Here is a 25,180-nt window from a genome sequence, read left to right on the forward strand (position 1 = left end):
GTGTCATGGGCACGGGGTGTCTAGGAACTTCACGGGGGGACCGTGTTCACGAGGTCTGGGGCCCGTGGATATGGGGTGGCGGAAAATTCACGATTTCAACTCCAAAATTCGAAGGGGCTAAAGAAAAATTGGGCTATGGGGGCGCAATAGAAGGTGGATCTACTTGCTAAACATAAGGTCCACATATCAAAATCAACAAAACTCACAAGGAACAACAAATCACAAAAAAATTGGTATGGCTCTTTTTGTGGGGAATTTTTGAATTGGGAGAAAAACAAGCAAAATTAGGCTAGAAAACGAAGGGGTAGGGCTCCAAATTCGTGTCAACGTGGCTCATGATACCAAGATGTTGTAGGGCACGGGCCAAAGTGCCCTGATTTGTCTCGATGTTCATGAATTGGAGGTGGCTACAAAGAGGAAGGCAAAAAACACGAACAATAAGAGGGGAAATCACAACAGGAACACTCAAGAACAATTCCAATCACACATCCACTAGACAATCAGACACACAAGATCCATAAGGTACATAAACAATCAAAGGTAAAGATACAAGGTAGAGTTAATCCCAAATCCAAGAGGATCTGAGGTCTTGAGGATTCACTTGGGGAATCCTTCTCCACAATTGGAGGTCTTGTACTCCAATGGAGTCTTCTCTCTATCTCAAGAGGAATCCCACTAGGGAGACACATGAGCTAAGCTATAATGTCTAGATATATTCTTAGCTATCCCTAAATGCAGGAGGAAGAAGGATGTATATATATAGGCCCAAGGCATGATGGGGTAAGTAGGGGCGAAATGGTAATACATGGGCAAAGCCCAACAACTTCATGCAGGAGGCCCCGTGCACATGGGGTAAGTGGAGCCCGTGCGCACGGGGTATCCAGAGGTCTGGCGACTTAGCCCGTGCGCACGAGCATGTACCATGGGCACAGGGTCCAGAGGCTCGTGTGCGTGTGGTATCCCAGAGGCTTCACACTTGTCGCATTTCTTCTGGACACCCGGCTGTGCTGGTGGAACTTGGCCTTCTTCTTGATGGTTTGTTCTCCGCTTCCAAGCTTCCCTCTTGGATGGTGTAGTTGTTCTCTTTTGCATGAACTCGTCCTCGCCGTGTGTGAAGCTCCAATAACACCTATGCATGTACAAGCAAAGAGTGTCAAGTAGTATATCGTCCTCGAAGGGGTCAAGTGAACACGTGTAAAGGAGATGATTCACCTGTATGTATGTGAAGTAGATGTGGCACGTGGCACTTGCCAAATGAACTCTTAACATGGTGATGTCCATAGGATGCTCCGCATCATTGGTCATACACATATATGTTTGGATATAAAGCACCCTAATAATGATAGCCATCTGTATCATATTGCCACATTCCTTGTGAAGGGGATTCATCGCTTCTTCATCGAGCTTCTTAAAAATCTCCAACCCAGCACATGCATCTTCTTATTTCCAACTGTTCTCCCATGTCATCCACTAGAGCTCCCACCATATCAAACATAGATTGTTGGTACAGCTGAAAATCATCAGAGCCATCAGATTCATAACCATCATCATTGGCAATACAACTGCTTGCACCGATGTCCACTGATTCCTCATGATAGATCCACCTCATATAGGTCCTGAGCATACCGGTGACATTTATGTGACATTTGAAAACATCAATAGTTTTGCGGATCCCATTACAATAATTTTTGCATGGGCACAACATATGTTCGGCCTCATTGTTGTGAGCAAGCGTGAATTCCATAAACTTATTCACGCCAGCCATGTATGGTGGCGTCAGCATCGTTCCATGATTAATGCAACCACGGTCCACTGCCTATACAACATCAAAAGTAAATAGAATGAACCTGCTATTTGCTACGATGTTTTTCAGTAAACACATCTCACTTGAAATTGCCACTGTTTCATGCTGCCACAATTGCGCGTGACTTCGCCCTTCAAGTGTGGCGCGTGGCCTCGCGATAGAGTCGCAGCCACATTCACCTCGCCGTGCTGGCCTCTTGACTTGCCGAGTGCATGGTATGAGCGGAGGGCCCTAAGCCGACAATCCCAATTCTCTTTGTTAGGGGGGAACTGGACGATCCCAATTCCAAGTTCCCGCTATTATGTGATGTGCTCCCACTAAATGAGTTAGTTGAAAAACAACTACTTGTTTTTTGTATCTACATTTACAAAAAGTGACCCACCAACATTAACTGTGGCACAGAGTGTGAAGCCTCGAGTCCGATGCACCAGGTGTCTTCCGGTTATTCGTTGTTGTTGCCTTGTCATTCTCTTGCGTGTTGCATCTTTCCATGTCGTCATCCGCATTGCATCTGCATGTTTTCTTGCATCCGTCCGGGTCTCCCCGTTCCTTCCATTGTCCGTTCTGAGCCCAGACGCACTTGCATGCGCTCGCGGCACCTCGGAAATATTATTTTATAAATGGCCAGAAAATGTTCTCCAAATGGGTTGAAAGTTGGCATGCGGTGTTGTTATGTTGTCAGTAGGCCACCTGCCAAGTTTCATCGCATTCGGAGTCTGTTTGACCCCCCAACAGATAAGTATAGCGACATTATAGTCAGTCAAATCATTGGACGTTTCCGGTCTCCGAAAACGGTTGCCGGGTTGCATTCCCCCCTCTCTTCTCAGCCCAACCACACAGTTGACCTCGTCTGCCTAACCCCTCTTTGCACAGTACATCGACCCCTCACCCGTGTCCGAAACAGCCCTGAACCGAAACTGCTCAGTCTTTACCGTTGCATTCAGATCATCTCCTAACATCCCTAAAACATCCTCGTTTTATTCATTGGACTCCCTAGCGTATTTTTTTCGTCCGTCCGATTACGATCAGAGGGGATAGATAGCCCCAACGCAATTCCTACATGATATTTATAGCAGATGAAAACCTACCTAAATTAGACCAACCCTAAAACCTAGGGAGCATGTCTGGTCGCGCCATCGCCGCCTCCCACCTCGGGATCCCTCCAAATCCCATCTGCCCAATCCTCTCGCACAGCCACTTCCAGCCAACCAACCCGTGCAGCTCCCCACCATCGGTCTAGACCATCCGATCCAAATCGAATGGCCCTCGTCGTCCCAGTTCATCCCACCTAGACCCTGGATCCAGCTGCCCCGCAAGGCCCGAGCGCCTCGTTCCCTCCTCCCATGCCTTGATTCAGGATGGATCGGAAGCAGCACTCGGCCTCGTCTCCCTCGTGCCATGGCTGCCGACCACCGAAGTAGTAGCAGTAGTCTCGAGCATCTCCGTCCCCGCCAGCCCTTGCCAGAGACCCACAAGAGCCCGCTGCTGGTGAGAAAAATCCTCTGACGTCGTTTGTTCCCCTGGTTCACCTTTCTTCTCTCCCCTAACCTCCTTTTTTCTCTCTGCTCATGACCGGAGCAAGGAACACCATGGCCGCTCAGGAACATGGAAGCTCGCCGCCGTTATGCCACCTCCTTTGCTCGGGTCCAGCACGCACCAGTGTCCTGCCATTCTCCTTTGACGCCGGAGCTCCCTGCAGCCTCGCGCGCCCGAGTCCGTGAGCTCCTCTGCTCGCGCACAAGCTCCGCTGCCCGACGGCCACTTCGTCAGCCTCGTCGCCGGCCGACCGAACTAGCAGGGAGCTGCCGCCGCCATGGTCTTCCCCGACGGCATCGCACATCTCTGGTCAGATCCATCGCCCTGGCCTCGGATCCGGCCGGTTCCCGTGCGCCCTCGCCCGCGCCAAGTCCCTTGTCGCGCCGCCCATCGCCAAGTCCGCTGTCATTGCGTACTTTGCCTCCTGCTCGTCCGCGTCGCCCCAAAGTCTGCCGGCAGCAGCGCCGCCCTACTCCCTCGCCCGCATCTCGCCGCCGCTCCACACCGGGCTCGGCTTCCTCTTCGTCTTCAGCGATGACTAGAACGCCAAGTCCCTGCCGTTGCTCTGCTTCCTGACGAGAACAGGACGAGGTTCCCGCTTGCCCGCTGCACCCCTGTCGAGCTGCTCTGCCTCGCCCGCCCGTCCTTGTTGACCCGGTTCAAGCGCCAGCGTGGCCAGCATCCTGGGCTGCAAGCCAGCGCCAGGCCTCCTCTAATTCCGACCGAGCCTCGGCCCAAGGTGAGCAGCATCCGAGCCCCCCTGCACTATGGGCTGACTGGTTTCGGCTCGTATCATGTTTTTTCCTCTGGACGATTTTGTCTATTATTCCAGGGAATGCCTGTTTTACAGAAAACCCCCTAAGTTTCATGCATATCCTAACTCACCAACCATGCATCACATGTAAAAACATTATATATGTAAAATGCTTAGCTTTTCATATAGTTTCATAATATGTCATTTTCAACCATGTTTAGAATGTTTAAATTGTTGTTTGCTTTATTTTTCTCTAATTCCATGTTAAAATGATTTAACTCATAACAAAATAACTGTAACTCGGTTTTAAATAAACTTTATATGTAAATGTGGTAGAAAAATGCCTAGTTTAACATGGTGCACTCTTCTTCCATGTTTAACAACTCTAAAATATGGTTTAGGGCAGAATAGTACCAAATCGATAAATTCCATGAAGATTTTTCCAGACTTGTTGCTTGTTGTTCCGACCTCATTTAACTTTCCTAGATAGGTAGCTTTATTATGCATCACCTCTTGCCATGTTAATAACATATAATATTGTTGGGTACATGACTGAGAGAGAACTAAATAATTGATGTGGTGTTTTGTCAATATGCATCCCGTTGCATATTGAGCTCCACTTAACTTGTAGTTTTGCTTGTGCACTTTGCCATGCCATGCCTCATTAAACCGGGCATGCATCATCCTTGGTTGTGCATCATGCCATGTTTATGTGATCGTTGTTTACTATGTTGTTTGCTTCTTTCCGGGTTGCTTCTCTCGTTAGCTTCGGTTTCGTTCCGGAGTTGTACGGATTCGTTCGACTACATCTGTTTGTCTTCTTCATGGACTCGTTCTTCTTCCTTGCGAGATTTCAAGCAAGATGACCATACCCTCGAAATCACTTCTACCTTTGCTTGCTAGTTGTTCGCTCTATCGCTATGTCACGCTACCTACCACGTGTTATATCATGCCTCCCATATTGCCATGTCAAGCCTCTAACCCACCTTCCTAGCAAACTGTTGTTTGGCTATGTTACCGGTTTTGCTCAGCCCCTCTTATAGCGTTGCTAGTTGCAGGTGAAGTTGAAGTTTGTTCCATGTTGGAACATGGATATGTTGGGATATCACAATATCTCTTATTTAATTAATGCATCTATATACTTGGTAAAGGGTGGAAGGCTCGGCCTTATGCCAGGTGTTTTGTTGCACTCTTGTCGCTCTAGTTTCCGTCATACCGGTGTTATGTCCCCTGATTTTGCGTTCCTTATACGGTCGGGTGTTATGGGAACCCTTGACAGTTCGCTTTGAATAAAGCTCCTCCAGCAAGGCCCAACCTTGGTTTTACATTTGCCTAACAGCCTATAACCTTCCCTTGGGTTTTCACGAGCCCGAGGGTCATATTTATTTAACCCCCCCCACCGCCCCCGGTCCAGTGCTTTTCTAAGTGTTGGTCCGAACCGAGTAGACTGCGGGGCCACCTCGAGGAAACTTGAGGTTTGGTTTTACTCATAGGATGTCTCATCCGGTGTTGCCCTGAGAATGAGATATGTGCAGATCCTATCGGGATTGTCGGCACATCGGGCGGCTTTGCTGGTCTTGTTTTAACATTGTCGAAATGTCTTGTAACCGGGATTTCGAGACTGATCGGGTCTTCCCGAGAGAAGGAATATCCTTCATTGACCGTGAGAGCTTGTGATGGGCTAAGTTGGGACACCCCTGGAGGGTATAAACTTTCGAGAGCCGTGCCTGCGGTTATGTGGCAGATGGGAATTTTTTAATATCCGGTTGTAGAGAACTTGACACTTAACTCAATTAAAATGCATCAACCGCGTGTGTAGCCATGATGGTCTCTTTTTGGCGGGGTCCGGGAAGAGAACACGATCTTGTGTTATGCTTGAATGTAAGTAGTTTCAGGATCACTCCTTGATCACTTCTAGCTTCTCGACCATTGCGTTGCTTCCCTTCTCAGTCTTATTTGTGTATGTTAGCCACCATGTTTGCTTAGTGCTTGCTGCAGCTCCACCTCATTACCTTACCCTACCCAGAAGCTTAAATAGTCTTGATCTCGCGGGTGTGATATTGCTGAGTCCTCGTGACTCACAAATACTTCCAAATAGTTGCAGGTGCCGATTATACCAGCGTTGGTGACGCAACCGCGCTCAAGTGGGAGCTCGATGAAGATCTTGATTGTTGTTTTGTGTCTTTTCCAGTTGATCGGTAGAGGAGCCCAGTTGGGACGATCGGGGATCTAGCATTTGTGGTTGTCTTCTTTTATTTTGGTTTCGTAGTCGGACCTTGATTATATTCCGAATGATGTATGTTTAACTTGTTATTTGTGTGAAGTGGCGATTGTAAGCCAACTCTTTACCCCATTCTTATTTAGTACATGGAATTGTGTGAAGATTACCCCACTTGCGAGTAAACCACCATGCGGTTATGCCTCTAAGTCATGCCTCGACACGTGGTAGATATAGCCGCATTATGGGTGTTACAAGTTGGTAATCAGAGCCATCCCCAACTTAGGAGCCCCCTGCTTGATCGAATCACTGACTTTGTTTAGTCTAGAACAAAATGTTTTGAGCCTTAGGATTATATATATCGGAGAGTAGGATTCTTTTTACTCCTCAGTCCCTTTGCCACTCTGGTGAGGCTTCCTGACGTAGAATTTTTGACTCTTCTCTCCTCAAATTTCACAAAAAAAAATTAGGATCACGCGGGTATCCTGGAATCGTTCCGATAGTTTTGTGACGAGAACATTGTTCTTGGTGCCTCCTAACATTTAGGGGTTGTGGCAGTATCCCGGGGAGTTGAGCTCTGAGGTGTTGTCGTCACAATTTTATCGTTGCACCTCTGGAATACCTGAGTTCGCTGACATCAAAAATCTCTTTTATGCAGTTATTGGTGAGATAACCTCGACGCCACCCAGTACTGGGGCGGGAGTTCGGGAGTATTGCCATAACTTGTATAACGGATGCTTTTCAAAGGTTGAGGTACATGATTTCTGAAGGTTTCTTGGTTACGTGTTGAAGGATGGATACGGTTGGATGTAGGGATTGTTAGTTTGGGTGAGATATTATGCTTCCCCTGTATCCCCAACACCTGATTGCATAACCAGAATGTTTCGGGAGTTTATAAGTGGGAATTGAAGTAGCTCCTAGAATATCTTTCCAATAGACGTATGATACGATATGGGATCTATCATATGTTTATTCCAGCTTATTTTCTAAGCCAATCCTTTGTTTTGTTTTGAGTTGTGGTATTCTAGTTGCTACAATGTCAAGTGTTGAATCCATACCTTTCTAAGCGGTGCTCTCATATTTCTATGCGAATACTAATCCTTCTTGATTATCGAGTTTGTCATCTCAATTTATTCTCAACCGGCGTGTTTCTCTTCAAGTGGATCCGATCATTTCAACATCCGCAAGATCACCTCTCGGTTTTCCCAACGTTGTTCGTTTCATTTTGTCCCCAAGTTGCCTTTGTTTTCCCGCCCACCCACCCTTTTTCTTCAAGGACAAAGATTTGTTAATCAAGTAGTTTTTTCTATTGATGGGAAGCCTCTCCATTCTTTTCCATCAATGTTCTTATCCGGTGATTCTCAGGAAGATTCTAACGGAGCTTCAAGTTCATCATTCTTCGTTCTTTTTCTTCTCTGGTGAATTCAATCCAATCTTTCGGTGTTGGTCATATCTTTTTCATTGGTTCACATGCTTTCCATGTTGGAAGTCCTTATCGAAGACTCTCTTATTTCTTCACCTCTCGCTATTCAATTCTTCCGGAGTGCTGAAGATATCTTAGAAGATTTGTGTCTCCACTATCAATCTGTTCAAGCTATTTTGAGGTTGTTATCTCATTCAAGACATTTAATTCAACCAGTGCAATCTCTCTTCAAAATCATTCCAACGGTGCTTCTCTTGAGTGGGCCCTAACCCACAGGTCTTTTCCCAGGATCTTACCCGACTCTTCTAATTATTCCAGGGTTATTTTCAAATTCATTTCATGTCACATCCCTAGTTCTGGTATGCACTAGGCTAGCCCTTCATGTGATCATCATGTTTAAATTCAAATGAAATTTGAATTGAGGAATTTTGAAAATCCTCAGAAGACCTCTAAAACTAACCAACATTTAAATCTCATCAAATGAGTCCAAGAAAATGTTCCTGTTAATCTCTGGAAATATTGGCAAGGGATAAAATTCAAACCAATATTTCTAGAATCTCAGAAACAATTATTTTGGGCCTTTGAATTAATCCAATAAATATTTGAATTGGATCTATATTTGTTATATAACAAATATATGTTCAATAATTCTGGAAATTGTTGTGTAGCTTTGGATAAGTCCATTTAGTTCACAAAATTATTTTCATGAATTTTGAAAATGGTTTGGTCTTTGAACTAAACCAAAACATAATAGCAAAAATAGAAAAAGAGAACAAATTGAATAACAGAGAGAGAGAGAGAGTTAGTACCTGGGCCGCCTAGCTGTGCGGCTTGCGGCTGAAGCTGGCCCAGCCCAGCCACCTCCCCTGCCAGTTGTCTTCCTCCTCTCGCCAGAAGGCAGAGGGGAAGCAGTGCACGGCGCTCGCGTGCGCGGGCACACAGCTGCCTGCCTGGCCCCTCCCTGGCCAGCGCGACGCTGGGATCGTCACCCCGTCGCCTCTGGAACCCACCGACCCCTCTCTCACTTTTCCCCCTCGCCCCCTCGCTCTCTTCACGCCATGGCCGACGCGCTCGTCGCCGCCGTTCGCTGCCACGCGGCCACAGCCACCCCCTTGCCCCTTTGCCGTCCCCATGAGCTCCGCCCCGACCTCTCCTTCGTCTCCGCCGAGCCAAACGACACCGGAGTGCCCCGCAGCGCCGCCATCGCCGTTGTCTTCGTCCTCTGCATCGACAGTCATCATTGTCGATTCGCAGTAACCAGACCGTGCCCGACCTCGCCGTCGACGCCGTCGGACGCGCTGTGAGCACCCGCGTCGTCTCCCCCTTCTCCCCTGGTCGCGCTCGCCCTCTCGGCCGTAGCCCCGCCATGACTGAAAGCTTGCTCGCCGCCATCCATGTCGCTGTCGTGGCGAGAGCCCACACACGTCACATCCGAGGACGCTATCGTCCTCAGCACACTCCCAGGAGCCGAGAACACCCACCAGATCCTCCTCCCGTGCGCCGTAGCGCCTGACACGCTGACGCCGAACTCCGGCCGCCGCCTCTGTGCTCGCCGTCATCATTTCCGGCAACCCCGAGGCCTCCCGATCACACTTCTAGACGCGGTCGAGCGCGGGCTATCTTCTGGTGGCCTTCGCGCGTCCAGCCGCCGCCCGTAGCGCGTTCCCGAGCGTCGCCGCCGCGTTTGTGTGCTCGCCGGCGTTCAACTCCGGCGTGCTGACGTGGCCACGTGATTAGTGCTAATCGCTACCAGCTAACCAACCTATAGTCACTAACTAGTGGGCCCAGTGCCCTAATAGTTTTAACTTAATCACTAATTAGAGCAAGTGCCACTGACATGTGGGCCCAGGCCTTAACTAATCTAGATTAGGTTTAGTTTAATTTTAATTAACTCTATTGGTTAACCATGTCACTGACGTGTGGACCCCACATGTCAGGTTTGACCTGCTAACGTCACAGTGAGGTCATGCTGACACAATAATTCCTTTCTGGAATTTAAATAAATCTTAAATGATTTATTTATTTCAGAAAATATCCAAAACTTTAAAAAATCATAGAAAATAATCTATAACTCCAATGGAAATAAGTTATATATGAAAAATGATCACAAAAATCCAATCTGTCCATCTATACTGTTTTCATGCATGTTTGAGCAAGTTAACCTCACTGTTTAGGATGAAACATGATTAGGACAAATTTGATAATAGATTTGGAGTTGGAATTTGATCTAGCTTTGAATTCCACTTCAACCAAAATGACTTCCTGTTGCATTAGTCCAAATCACAACATATTGCCATGTAATGATCATGCATCATATTGTGGCATTGCATTGATTGTGTTCTTTCTCAGTTGCCGGTGTTTGTCCCCTCTCGGTAGACATGTACCGACGACGAGAACGATGACACCGATGAAGAACTATACTATCTTCAGAAGTGCCTGGCAAGAAAAAAACCCCTTGTTCATTCTGATACAATCCCACTCTCTCGCCCCTCCTCTCTTTTACTACATTAGGACAATAACGATTCAACTGTTACATGCTGCGGTAGTTGAACCCCTTTCCTCTGCATGACCTGTCATTGCCATAGTAAATAGATGAAACCCACTAGCATGAGTAGGAATTATTTGAGCCGTGATGTTCCTACTCATTCATGCTTGTTTGTCATGCCTGCTACTGCTTAGAGTTGAGTCAGGTCGGATTCATCGGGGATGAATTGGAATGGTGTTGAACATGTCCTAATGTGTGTGAGATAAGTGTGTGAACACGATTTGGTAAAGGTAGCGGTGAGAGGCCATGTAGGAGTACATGGTGGGTTGTCTCATCGCAGCCGTCCTCAGGAACTGAGTTTTGTGTTTGTGATCCATGAACAGTTACTACCACACATTAGAATGCTTAAGTGCCCCTCTCGACTTATTAATCAACATGAACTCTGTCCAGGAGTTGCAACTAGTTTCTGGTGTTTTCACTGAGCCTTGGTAGTCTACTACAGCCCGGTTTACCGCAGTCCTGCTAGCCCAGTACTACTGCTTCGGAACACTTAGACTGGTCGGCATGTGATTCACCTTATTCCTGTGTCTATCCCTTCGGGGAAATGTCACGCGGTGACATCCGGAGTCCTGCCTAGCCTGCTACAGCCCGGTTCACCGGAGTCCTGTTAGCCCAGTGCTACATCCCGGATTCGCACGCTGCTGACCGACATGCTCGATGTTGATTCATGTATGCCTGTCCCCGTAAGTTAGTGCCACTTTGGGTTCACGACTAGTCATGTCGGCCCGGGTTCTCTGTCATATGGATGCTAGCGATACTATCATATACGTGAGCCAAAAGGCGCAAACGGTCCCGGGCCATGGTAAGGCGACACCCGTGGGAATACCGTGCGTGAGGCCGCAAAGCGATATGAGGTGTTACCGGCTAGATCGATGTGACTTGGAATCGGGGTCCTGACAGCTTTGTTAACGGTGTCTAGAAATGCTTTAGTTATATAAGGGAATTGATTGTGGATGGGAACGTAAGGCTCTTTTTACTCCTTATCCTCATGACCTTCTGATCTGATTCATCTTATCTTTTCTACGGGGTTAAGAACGAGGCTTCTCTTCTATCTCTCATGATGACGTGTTAATAAACCGTAGTTGCCTAGGATTGTTGAGTTCAAGCCTCAGTTCCGTTCCTACTACTTCCATATGTTCATAGCTAGCCTCAGAACCTTGATATTGTGATGTTGAGTGGTTATGCCACCATTTTTGTAGGATGTCTCAAATCATTTTGAGCATTTACAGCCGTTATGCTATCCGAGTCATCCCAGGTTTCTAAATAGTCTGATGCACTTGCAAATCTTTCCTCCATGTTCCGTTGTATCTTTGGGCCAGATTAAGCACACTAATAGGTGTGTTGAGGTACTCAGTTGCCTTGATGTGTATGTGGGAGTTAGTATTATGACCCTAGGTGTCCTCGAGAATTTAGCAATGCTTTCGTATCCCCAGTGTGATGATTCTGGCCATCATTCTTGAAAGCATCCCATGATGCCATTTAGTAGTAGGTATTCTACTCCTATGTTCTTGACCCAAGATTCACCCTACTTCATGTTCTTAGTATTTGCTAGTTCCCTTAAGATATTAGTAACCTTGTGATAGTCCTCGAGGTCCATGGTATTTCCTTCCTCCAAATACCATGAATTGCTTATGGCAGAAGTTATTTGAACCAAAGGATCACAATCAGAGTACTCTTGAGAAGTTCTCCATTCATAATTGTGACTCTGCCAGTCCTACCTCTCTGCATGGGTTATCCGGAAGAAACATGTTGAACTTGGTTCGAGATACTAATCTATGCATCCACAACTCAGAAAGTTATATGTTCCTTGAGTTGACCCTCCTCAGTTGTATTCCGACCTAGTCTATCAATTGATAGTCAGGAATAGTTGTGCATTCGTGTTCATCGATGCCTATTATTCTTGTGGTCCATCAAGCCATTCTAGTTCAGAATGACTAGGAGAAACAAACTCCAGTACCTCATCCATTTCTAGGATTGGGTCAAAGTAGTTGTATCCCGCAGATCAAAATGCCAATTCAACTTTTGTTCTGTTCTATTCTGAAATATTACCATCTTATGCCAAGATTGTCATGAGAATTGCACCATCTCTTATGAATTCTTGATGTAGTGATACTTCCCGCCATCATTATTCATTCCTCGGTGTCGTGTTGTCGCAATCGGAATGCCGACTAATGAATCGTGATGTGTGAAATCTATACTCCTAGCAACTGTGTTACCTGGTAGTTAATGGACAATATTCTCATTCCTAGCGTGTTGGTTATTAAATCATCATCCTAAGATTGATCGTGCTACCTATGTCCATATTTGTGGTGCACACTTCGGTCAATGAGTTAGGATTATTAATCCCTAGCTCTTTTGATCCTATCTTCTTGCTCTGAAAGGAAAGATTGTTCTCGAGCTTATTAACATATCGGTGGTTCGTGATTTTTTGAATATCTTCTCGAAAGTATTACCAGGTTGTTCCCTGACCGCTATATTGAGTTCGTGATCATGTTGGTTTTTCGCTAAACCAGCCATCCTCCAAGAATCTGTGTTGGATATCCCTGAGCTACTTGGTTAAGCTAAACAACAACTTGGAGAGTTGGAAGATAAAGCTTTGCCTTACTTAGTTCATTCTAAAAGGATATCTTTTTGGTGTGTGTGTGTGTGTTGAAGAAAGATGATATCTTCGTTGATTGATCCTCGTGATTAGTTGTCGGTGCTATTATCTTATCCAATCTTTGATTTGACTGTGGGCTATCGTCAAATCAAATCAGAACCAATGATATTCGTAATGTTGTCTTACTCATGGTTGATTCCTCTTGCATACACCATTACATCTTTTGGTCTGACCAATACTGTCACATTGTTCACATAATGGTGGAAGTCCAGTCATATGGAAATTCCGATGAGTTGTTGTTGAGCCATCAGTAGCATCTTGTCTCCCCCACGATTCGTGTTAAACATTAAGCTAGTGTTGGAAACTTTGTAAACAATGCTTTCATGTTCCGTTCATGAAGCATATGTTTGGATGAAAGTAGCGACTTCCTCTAAGTTCACGTGCAATCGATGCAAGTTGCCGCCGTGAATCCGAGAAAGTTTGTTTTGCTTCCTCTGGAATCATCCCAAGTCAGTCATGCATATGTGCGAAGTATATTGTGGTTTGGAGACTTGTAACCTTCATTCTATATGTATCCCTAGCACACCAAGCCACTAACTGATTTGTTCAAGGAGGAGCAGTTCCTTCATAAGACCTAATCATATTACTTATGCAAGGACTTTGTTATCCGCGATGATGGTTCCCAACTAGAACTCGGTAGTGTTTATTATAAGACTACTACGTGGTCATGCTTGTCTGGGACAGCATTTTCATATGTTGTAGCAGAACCAGCTCATGTTCTGGAGCTTGTTATCATAGTTCATCCCCCGAGAATCTCGCAATGTCATCTCGTCGATTTGTGTTGCAAACTTTCATTTTTCTTTCTAGACTCGATGAGTCTGGAATATCCTGACACCAACCAGATCTGAATCTCAGGCAGATGTGATGGTTGGGACATTTTCCCAAGAGCTATAATATTGGTCTCTCGGTAACCGGTAAAGTGGATGACGTGGCCAACACACCAAACCGGAAGACCTGTTATTGTAGAATCTTGTTCGAATAAGTTGGCCACTTCCCCATAAGGATCTAGTAGAATTTATTCCAGTAGTAGTTCCTTATGGATTTTTGTGTTCCCGAAGTTCGACCTTTTACTTGATATCCTAGATACCAAACCATATCAATAAATGGGTTATGATAGCACATCAAGGAGAACATTAGAAGCGGAGTGCTAAATGTCTCTTTGTCGATCATCCAGATTTTGATCCCTTGGCCTCGCTAAGGTGAAATCTGAGAAAGTGTTATCTTTCTTTGCATCTGCATCCTCCACCATTATTCATCATGGTAGTATGTTGTGTTGCCAGGATCCTTGACATGGATATTGGTAAAACTTGTTGAATGTGGGAATGCTCAAGTTCTTGAGAGCACGCGCAATCACTAGGATTTGTTGTCGGCATTAATTGGGATCTGCTCTCAGTTTCCTCGGTTATGCTATAACCTTTCCAATAGTGGAATCTCTCTCTACTCTTGGGTTTCTCCCCAGTTACTAGAATCATTCTCAACATTTGCATTTTGTCCCCAACTTGCACCCACTGTTGTGCCTTTTCACTATGATCCGCCTTCTCAGTAGTTGTTGTCCAAGATTATCTTCAAAAGTGGACCTACCATGGGTCACATCCATTTCCGGTGATAAGCAAAAATCACTCATTGCGTTGTCTTCAACAAGGTAGTCCACATCATCCATTCTAGTCTGAGTATGCCATCCTTCTCCGACTCCTTCAAATGATCGATTGTGATTGCCTTAGGCTAGTATAAAGAGTTTCAATGATCTTTGTATCAAAAGTAATTTTTTTCCACTTACGGGGATAATTCTATGAGTCACCTTCCTTAAGGTATCACGTTACGAAATCATGGCAAATATCTCCTGGCTACTTTGAAATTCATGCTCCATCTTATTCAGGTGGGGAATTGAAGCCTGCCAAATTGAAACCTCGTCATTTGTTTCTTTCCTCCCCTCTCGATATGTGTTTTGTGTCTCAGCTCGAGAGATGTTCCCACATCTCACCCCATAAGTTGATCGTGAGTTGTTCGATCTTCGAGAAGATCGATTTCGGTAGAGTCTCTTTCCTTCATCATCATGTTGGATGAAGATCTCAAAAGCAAAGACGTCAAGATCAATTGGAGCACTGAATCAAAATCTCTGAGAAGGGCAATTGGATCATGAAGATTATGTTAGCTTGTGTCCCTCTATCTTCCTATCTCACGACTTGAATCTCAGGACGAGATTCTTTTTTAGTAGGGGTGAGCTGTCACATCCCTAGTTCTGGTATGCACTAGGCTAGCCCTTCATGTGAGCATCATGTTTAAATTCAAATGAAATTTGAATTGAGGAATTTCCAAAAGCCTCAGAAGACCTCTAAAAATAACCAACATTTAAATCTCATCAAATAAGTCCAAGAAAATGTTCCTGTTAATCTCTAGAAATTTTGGCAAGGGATTAAATTCAAACCAATATTTATAGAATCTTAGAAACAATTATTTTGGGCCTTTGAATTAATCCAATAAATATTTGAATTGGGTCTATATTTGTTATATAACAAATATATGTTCAATAATTCTGGAAATTGTTGTGTAGCTTTGGATAAGTCCATTTAGTTCACACAATTATTTTCATGAATTTTGAAAATGGTTTGGTCTTTGAACTAAACCAAAACATAATAGCAAAAATAGAAAAAGAGAACAAATTGAATAACAGAGAGAGAGAGAGTTAGTACCTGGGTCGCCTACCTGTGCGGCCTGCTGCTGAAGCCGGCCCAGCCCAGCCACCTCCCCTGCTAGTTGTCTTCCTCCTCTCGCCAGAAGGCAGAGGGGAAGCAGTGCACGGTGCTCACGCATGTGGGCACGCAGCTGCCTGCCTGGCCCCTCCCTGGCCAGCGCGACGCTGGGATCGTCACCCCGTCGCCTCTGGAACCCACCGACCCCTCTCTCACTTTTCCCCCTCGCCCCCTTGCTCTCTTCACACCATGGCCGACACGCTCATCACCGCCGTTCGCTGCCACGCGGCCACAGCCACCCCCTTGCCCCTCTGCCGTCCCTAAGAGCTCCGCCCCGACCTCTCCTTCGTCTCCGCCGAGCCAAACGACGCCGGAGCACCCCGCAGTGCCGCCATCGCCGTTGTCTTCGTCCTCTACATCGACTATCGTCGTCGTTGATTCGCAGCAACCCGACCGCGCCCGACCTCGCCGACAACGCCGTCGGACGCGCTGTGAGCACCCACGTCGTCTCCCCCTTTTCCCCTGGTCGCGCTCGACCTCTAGGACATAGCCCCGCCATGACCGAAAGCTTGCTCGCCGCCATCCATGTCGCTGCCGTGGCGAGAGCCCACACACGTCGCATCCGAGGATGCTGTCGTCCTCAGCACACTCCCAGGAGCCGAGAACACCCACCAGATCCTCCTCCCGTGTGTCGTAGCGCCTGACCCGCTTACGCTGAACTCCGGCCGCTGCCCTTGTGCTCACCGTCGTCATTTCTGGCGACCCCGAGGCCTCCCGATCACTCTTCTAGACGCAGTCGAGCGCAGGCTATCTTCTGGTGGCCTTCGCGCGTCCAGCCGCCGCCCGTAGCGCGTTCCCGAGCGTCACCGCCACGTTTGTGTGCTCGCCGGTGTTCAATTCCGGCGTGCTGACGTGGCCGTGTGATTAGTGCTAATCGCTGCCAGCTAACCTACCTATAGTCACTAACTAGTGGGCCCAGTGCCCTAATAGTTTTAACTTAATCACTAATTAGAGCAAGTGCCACTGACATGTGGGCCCATGCCTTAACTAATCTATTAGTTAACCGTGTCACTACCGTGTGGACCCCACACGTCAGGTTTGACCTGGACCGAGCCATTGACCTGCTGACATCACTGTGAGGTCATGCTGACACAATAATTCCTTTATGGAATTTAAATAAATCTTTAATGATTTATTTATTTCAAAAAATATCCAAAACTTTGAAAAATCATAGAAAATAATCTATAACTCCAATGGAAATAAGTTATATATGAAAATGATCAAAAAAATCCAATCTGTCCATCTGTACTGTTTTCATGCATTTTTGAGCAAGTTAACCTCACTGTTTAGGATGAAACATGATTAGGAAAAATTTGATAATAGATTTGGAGTTGGAATTTGATCTAGCTTTGAATTCCACTTCAACCAAAATGACTTCCTGTTGCATTAGTCCAAATCACAGCATATTGCCATGTAATGATCATGCATCATATTGTGGCATTGCATTGATTGTGTTCTTTCTCGGTTGCCGGTGTTTGTCCCCTCTCGGTAGACGTGTACCGACGACGAGAACGATGACACCGATGAAGAACTATACTATCTTCAGAAGTGCCTGGCAAGAAAAAAACCCTTGTTCATTCTGATACAATCCCACTCTCTCGCTCCTGCTCTCTTTTACTGCATTAGGACAATAACGATTCAACTGTTACATGCTGCGGTAGTTGAACCCCTTTCCTCTGCATGACCTGTCATTGCCACAGTAAATAGATGAAACCCACTAGCATGAGTAGGAATTATTTGAGCCCTGATGTGCCTACTCATTCATGCTTGTTTGTCATGCCTGCTACTGCTTAGAGTTGAGTCAGGTCTGATTCATCGGGGATGAATTGGAATGGTGTTGAACATGTCCTACTGTGTGTGAGCTAAGTGTGTGAACACAATTTGGTAAAGGTAGTGGTGAGAGGCCATGTAGGAGTACATGGTGGGTTGTCTCATCGCAGCCGTCCTCAGGAACTGAGTTCTGTGTTTGTGATCCATGAACAGTTACTACCACACATTGGAATGCTTAAGTGCCCCTCTCAACTTATTAATCAACCTGATCTCTGTCCAGGAGTTGCAAATAGTTTCTATTGTTTCCACTGAGCCTTGGTAGTCTGCTACAACCCGGTTTACCGGAGTCCTGCTAGCCCAGTACTACTGCTCCGGAACACTTAGACTGGCCGGCATGTGATTCACTTCGTTCATGTATCTGTCCCTTCGGGGAAATGTCACGCGGTGACATCCGGAGTCATGCCTAGCCTGCTACAGCCCGGTTCACCGGAGTCCTGTTAGCCCAGTGCTACAGCCCGGATTCGCACGCTGCTGGCCGACATGCTCGATGTTGATTCATGTATGCCTGTCCCCGTAAGTTAGTGCCACTTTGGGTTCACGACTAGTCATGTCGGCCCGGGTTCTCTGTCATATGGATGCTAGGGATACTATCATATACGTGAGCAAGGCGCAAACGGTCTCGGGCCATGGTAAGGCGACACCCGTGGGAATACCGTGCGTGAGGCCGCAAAGCGATATGAGGTGTTACCGGCTAGATCGATGTGACTTGGAATCGGGGCCCTGACATTTCAAAGTTTGATGTAAGAATGAAATATCATCAGTCATATGTCTTTCTCCAAGATCTTCCAAATTCTTTTCATCGTTGGTTCAACCTTTCTAATTTTCATCCCGGAGTATCTCAACAATTCATGGTGGTGTTTTTCATCGTCTTTCTCAACATTTGAAGACCGAAGGAGAGTTTTTCCTCCAAATCTTACCCGTTCTTCCAAAGATGTGTAGTTCAAGCTTGCTGCCATCCTCTCATAATTATTTCCGATTGTGAGAATTCTTTTCACCCATCCGGAGTAATTCAAGAGTATTTTCAGTTTGATTCTTCGGAGCCCATCATCTCAGAATTATTCATTCGAGCTTTCAGCTCTCGTTCTCCAAATCTTACCAGTGCATCGTTCAAGTACCCTCTAGTCAGCTCGTGATCTATTCGGTCTCACGTATTTATATTCTCTCAAGTATCTTCATTCTTTTCATAATTCTTCCCGGTGTTTATTTATATTTTCTTCTTCCATTTTCAGTTCTTACGGTGGTTCATTCAAGAGTTCTCTTCCTTGGTTATCATATCAATTCATTCGTTCTTTCCAAATCCTACCGGTCGTTCATTGAAGTCCATCTCAAGTTTGCAGTATATCTCTACGCAATCCTTTCCAATGAGAATGAGTAGTATGACAAACCCATTGGGTCATCAATTTAATTGATGAAGGATAAGCATAATGTAATTCTTATTCTTGTTTCATCCGAGTGAATTCAATTCCTTATTCCGGAGGTTCACCAAATTCTCGGTTCCTAATTGTTTCATCTTTCATTTTTCCGGAGTTCCATGTTTTTCGCATTATCTCGTCGCGAAGCTCCATTTAAATCATCGCAAGGCTTCACCTTGTGTTTTCAACTTCTCTTTCTTTTTATCATCCTTATATTACCGGAGTTCTTCATGGAGGCTCTACTTGCTGGCTCATCAAGGATTCCTTTCATTCTTCATTCGTTCTTCAAGATTCCTCTCGAAGTTTTGATCTGCCAAGCTATACTCAAAATTCAACATGGTGCTCAACACGTGTTTTGTTTTGAGGAGATCAAGCATTCTTAATCTTGCACCCGAAGTGCAATTCTTCCTACATTATCTTTTGAGGTGGTGTTATGTCACTCTTGACAATTTCCTTCATGTTTCATGATTTACAAGTTGTCAGGAATGAGATAATTAAATCCATTAATTACTTCGTTGAAGTATCTTGGTATAGATTTCACTAAAAGCCTTCCATTGGGAATGTTGCTATTGTGGTGCTTATAAATGATCCAATCTTCTCCTTCCTATCTTGGTGAAGAAGTTTTTCATCTCTTCCTTGTTCCCGATCAATCATTGCTTTCAGTGGCAGAATTTCACCTCAGTTTTGAGATGTTTTCCATAATCCCACTACAAGCTTTTTCATTTCATTGTCGGTTTTCCAACAACTCCATTTTAACCTTCTTGCAAGGGTGCTTTCCTAGTTCATTTGTGGCAGAAGTTGTCATTTTCTTCTCAATTCTTTTATTGCTATGATCTATCTTCTATTCTTTCTTCTGGAGGCATTGCGATGTTGCTCTCTTCACTCATCATCTAGAATTGTGAGGATTGTGTTCCTTTCGTGATTATCCATTTAACCGGAGTGTGGTGTTCTCCTTTCAAGTTCTTTTCATCTTATCAAGTTTTCCTTCTCTTTTTATATCGGAGTGCTGTCCAAATTATATTATTCTTATTCCTTCTCTATCTTGTTTTAACCAGAGTGTTGTGGCTATCATTCCTCTTCTAGCCGGAGTCTCATCCAAGTGCTTTCATTTTGCCAAGCTCATATTATTGCCTTCCATTTCCAACCGGAGGGTTGTCATAATTGATCTTTATTGTTCCTTGTACATCTGGTTTCAACCGGAGTGCTTGCATGTACTTTTTGTCCATTGCAACCCTTTTCTTATGTCTTTCAACCTACAAGGTTCTCCTAATGTTCCCTGTTCCTCTTTTTCTAACAAAGTGTTTTCAACTTTGTTCATCTCCATTGCATTTCTTTCTTTCAATTGGTTTAACCTCTCAAGGTTCATGGTTTCACTCATTTGTTGAAGAAGCAACTTAGTTTTACCTCTTCTCTTCCTCTTCTGCTTCCCTCTGGTGCCGTCCTAGATCTCGGGACGAGATCCTCTCGTAGTGGTGGAGTGTTGTGATGCCCCGAGTCTGACGCGCCAGGTGTCTTCCGGTTATTCGCTGTTGTTGCCTTGTCATTCGCTTGCGTGTTGCATCTTGCCATGTCATCATCCGCATTGCATCTGCATGTTTTCAAAACTTGCATCCATCCGGGTCTCCCCGTTCCTTTCGTTGTCTGTTCTGATCCCACACACACTTGCATGTGCCCGCGGCACCTCCGAAATATTATTTTATAAGTGGCCGGAAAATGTTCTCCGAATGGGTTGAAAGTTGGCATGTGGTGTTGTTATGTTGTTAGTAGGCCGCCTACTAAGTTTCATCGCATTCGGAGTCCGTTGGACCCCCCAACGGATAACTATAGCGACATTATAGTCGGCCAAATCATCGGACGTTTCCGGTCTCCGGAAACGGTTGCCGGGTTGCATTCCCCCTCTCTCTTCTTAACCCAACCACATAGTTGACTTCGTCTGCCTAACGCCTCTTTGCACAGTACATCCACCCCTCGCCCATGTCTGAAACTTCCCCAAACCCGAACTGCTCAGTCATCACCGTTGCATTCAGATCATCTCCTAACATCCCTAAAACATCCTTGTTTTATTCATTGGACTCCCTAGCTTATTTTTTTCATCCGTCCGATTACGATCAGAGGGGCTAGATAGCCCCTACACAATTCCTACATGCTATTTATAGCAGATGAAAACCTACCTAAACTAGACCAACCCTAAAAACTAGGGAGCCTGTCTGGTCGCGCCGCCGCCTCCCACCTCGGGATCCCTCCAAATCCCATCTGCCCAGTCCTCTCGCGCGGCCACTTCCAGCCAACCAACTGTGCAGCTCCCACCGTCGATCTGGACCGCCCGATCCAGATCGAATGGCCCTCGTCGTCCCAGTTCATCCCAACGAGGCCCTGGATCGAGTTGTCCCGCAAGGCCCGAGCGCCTCGTTCCCTCCTCCCGTGCCTCGATCCAGGATGGACCGGAAGCAGCACTCGGCCTCGTCTAAATCGCGCCATGGCCGCCGACCACCCAAGCAGTAGCAGAAGTCTCGAGCATCTCCGTCCCCGCCAGCCCTTGCCGGAGACCCACAAGAGCCCGCTGCTGGTGAGAAAAATCCTCTGACGCCGTTCGTTCCCCTCGTTCACCTTTCTTCTCTCCCCTAACCTCCTTTTTTTCTCTCTGCTCATGACCAGAGCAAGGAACACCATGGCCGCTCAGGAACATGGAAGCTCGCCGCCGTTATGCCACCTCCTCCACTCGGGCCCAGCACGCACCGGCGTCCTGCCATTCTCCTTCGACGCTGGAGCTCCCTACAGCCCCGCGCGCCCGAGTCCGCGAGCTCCTCTGCTCGCGCACAAGCTCCGCGGCCCGACGGCCACTTCGTCAGCCTCGTCACCGGCCGACCAAACCAGCAGGCAGCCGCCGCCGCCATGGTCTTCCCCGACGGTGTCGCCCATCTCCGTTCAGATCCGTCGCCCTAGCCTCGGATCCGGCCGGTTCCCGTGCGCCCTCACCCGCGCCAAGTCCCTCGTCACGCCGCCCGTCGCCAAGTCCCTCGTCGCGCCGCCCGTCGCCAAGTCCACTGTCGCTGCATCCTCTGCCTCCCGCTCGTCCGTGTCGCCCCAGTCTACCTGCAACAGCGCCGCCCTACTCCATCGCTCACATCTCGCCGCCGCTCCACACTGGGCTCGGCTTCCTCTTCGTCTTCAGCGATGACTAGAACGCCAAGTCCCTGCCATTGCTCTGCTTCCTGACGAGAATAGGACGAGGTGCCCGCTTACCCGCTTCACCCCTGTCGAGCTGCTCTGCTTCGCCCGTTCATCCCCGTTGACCCGGTTCAAGCGCCAGCGTGGCCAACATCCCGGGCCGCAAGCCAGCGCCAAGCCTCCTCTAATTCCGACCGGGCCTCGGCCCAAGGTGAGCAGCACCCGAGCCCCCCTGCACTGTGGGCTGACCAGTTTCGGCCCGTATAATGTTTTTTCCTCTGGACGATTTTGTCTATTATTCCAGGGAACGCCTGTTTTACAGAAAACACCCTAAGTTTCGTGCATATCCTAACTCACCAGCCATGCATCACATGTAAAAACATTATATATGTAAAATGCTTAGTTTTTCATCTAGTTTCATAATATGTCATTTTCAACCATGTTTAAAATTTTTAAATTGTTGTTTACTTTATTTTTCATGTTAAAATGATTTAACTCATAACAAATTAACCGTAACTCGGTTTTAAATAAACTTTATATGTGAATGGGGCAGAAAAATGCCTAGTTTAACATGGTGCACTCTTATTGCATGTTTAAAAACTCTAAAATATGGTTTAGGGAAGAACAGTACCAAATCCATAAATTGCATATGAGGATTCTTCCGGACTTGTTGCTTGTTGTTTCAGCCTCATTTAAACTTGCCTAGATAGGTAGTTTTATTATGCTTCACCTCTTGCCATGTTAATAACATTTAATATTGTTGGGTACATAACCGAGAGAGAACTAAATAATTGATGTGGTGTTTTGTCAATATGCATCCTGTTGCATATTGAGATCCACTTAACTTGCAGTTTTGCTTCTGCACTTTGTCGTGCTATGCCTCATTAAACCGGACATGCATCATCCTTGGTTGTGCATCGTGTCATGTTTATGTGATGGCTGTTTACTATGTTATTTTCTTCTTTCCGGGTTGCTTCTCTCGTCAGCTTCGGTTTCGTTCCGGAGTTATAAGGATTCGTTCGACTACATCCGTTTGTCTTCTTCATGGACTCGTTCTTCTTCCTTGCGGGATTTCAGGCAAGATGACCATACCCTCGAAATCACTTCTATCTTTGCTTTCTAGTTGTTCTCTCTATCGCTATGTCGCGCTACCTACCACCTCTTATATCATGCCTCCCATATTGCCATGTCAAGCCTCTAACCCACCTTCCAAGCAAACCATTGTTTGGCAATGTTAACGCTTTTGCTCAGCCCCTCTTATAGCGTTGCTAGTTGCAGGTGAAGATGAAGTTTGTTCCATTTTGGAACATGGATATGTTGGGATATCACAATATCTCTTATTTAATTAATGCATCTATATACTTGGTAAAGGGTGGAAGGCTCGGTCTTATGCCAGGTGTTTTGTTCCACTCTTGTCGCCCTAGTTTCCATCATACCGGTGCTATGTTCCTTGATTTTGCGTTCCTTACGCGGTCAAGTGTTAAGGGAACCCCTTGACAGTTCACTTTGAATAAAACTCCTCCAGCAAGGCCCAACCTTGGTTTTACATTTTCCTAACAATCTATAACATTCCCTTGGGTTTTCATGATCCCGTGGGTCATCTTTATTTAACCCCCCTCCCCCCCCGGGCCAGTGCTTCTCTAAGTGTTGGTCCGAACTGAGTAGACTGCGGGGCCACCTCGGGGAAACTTGAGGTTTGGTTTTACTCGTAGGATGTCTCATCCGATGTTGCCCTGAGAACGAGATATGTGCAGCTCCTATCGGGATTGTCGGCACATCGGGCGACTTTGCTGGTCTTGTTTTACCATTGTCGAAATGTCTTGTAACCGGGATTTCGAGACTGATCGGGTCTTCCCGAGAGAAGGAATATCCTTCGTTGACCGTGAGAGCTTGTGATGGGCTAAGTTGGGACACCCCTGCAGAGTATAAACTTTCGAGAGCCGTGCCCGCGGTTATGTGGCAGATGGGAAATTGTTAATATCCAGTTGTAGAGAACTTGACACTTAACTCAATTAAATTGCATCAATCGCGTGTGTAGCCGTGATGGTCTCTTTTCGGCAGGGTCCGGGAAGAGAACACGGTCTTGTGTTATGCTTGAACGTAAGTAGTTTCAGGATCACTTCTTGATCACTTCTAGCTTCTCGACCGTCGCATTGCTTCTCTTCTCACTCTTATTTGCGTATGTTAGCCACCATATTTGCTTAGTGCTTGCTGCAACTCCACCTCATTACCTTACCCTGCCCAGAAGCTTAAATAGTATTGATCCCGCGGGTGTGAGATTGCTGAGTCCTCGTGACTCACAGATACTTCCAAACAGTTGCAGGTGGTGATGATACTAGTGCAGGTGACGCAACCACGCTCAAGTGGGAGCTCGATGAAGATCTTGATCGTTGTTTTGTGTCTTTTCCGGTTGATCAGTAGTGGAGCCCAGTTGGGACGATCGGGGATCTAGCATTTGTGGTTGTATTCTTTTATTTTGGTTCCGTAGTGGGACCTTGATTGTATTCCGGATGATATATGTTTAACTTGTTATTTGTGTGAAGTGGCGATTGTAAGCCAACTCTTTACCCCATTCTTATTCAGTACATGGAATTGTGTGAAGATTACCCCACTTGCGAGTAAACCACCATGCGGTTATGCATCTAAGTCATGCCTCGACACATGGGAGATATAGCCGCATTGTGGGTGTTACATAGAGTCTCGTCGCACAAAATGGAAATGCCTAATGACGCCTAATACGTCGCCAAAAATCAGCCCGAAATGTTGCCAAAGTTGCAGAGGGTGTTGCCCGCAGTGGAGGGGGACCTCGTGATGGTGGACTATCATTAAAAATGATCTTTGGTGACGTTTCATGTTTTGTCATGAGGGCTTTTGTCACTGATAGAGCAAATTTTGTAGTGTAAACCAAAAAGTCTCCCCCTCTTTTCAGGGGCACCACACTAGCATCTACAAGTCGTCTCGCATGCAATCTGCCATCGACACCTTACTGGGGCCCATAACGTAGTGGCACAAAGTTGAAGTAGACATGTCGCCCCATAATGGTGCCAAATTAAAAATGGTGGGCTGCCTGTTACATCTTCG

General features: G+C 46.2%; 1 long non-coding RNA gene across 1 annotated transcript; it reads left to right on the plus strand.

Annotated features, from left to right (window-relative positions):
* Nucleotides 1-21,085: 21,085 nt before the first annotated feature.
* On the plus strand, nucleotides 21,086-24,826 carry LOC147979402 (uncharacterized). Its single transcript, XR_015599707.1, has 3 exons — nucleotides 21,086-21,497; nucleotides 21,587-22,310; nucleotides 23,086-24,826. It is a non-coding gene; the product is annotated as an uncharacterized LOC147979402 (long non-coding RNA).
* Nucleotides 24,827-25,180: the final 354 nt, after the last annotated feature.

Source organism: Triticum urartu, chromosome 3A, assembly GCF_056163025.1.
Source record: "Triticum urartu cultivar PI428250 chromosome 3A, HENAU_Tu73, whole genome shotgun sequence".
Classification (NCBI taxonomy): domain Eukaryota; kingdom Viridiplantae; phylum Streptophyta; class Magnoliopsida; order Poales; family Poaceae; genus Triticum; species Triticum urartu.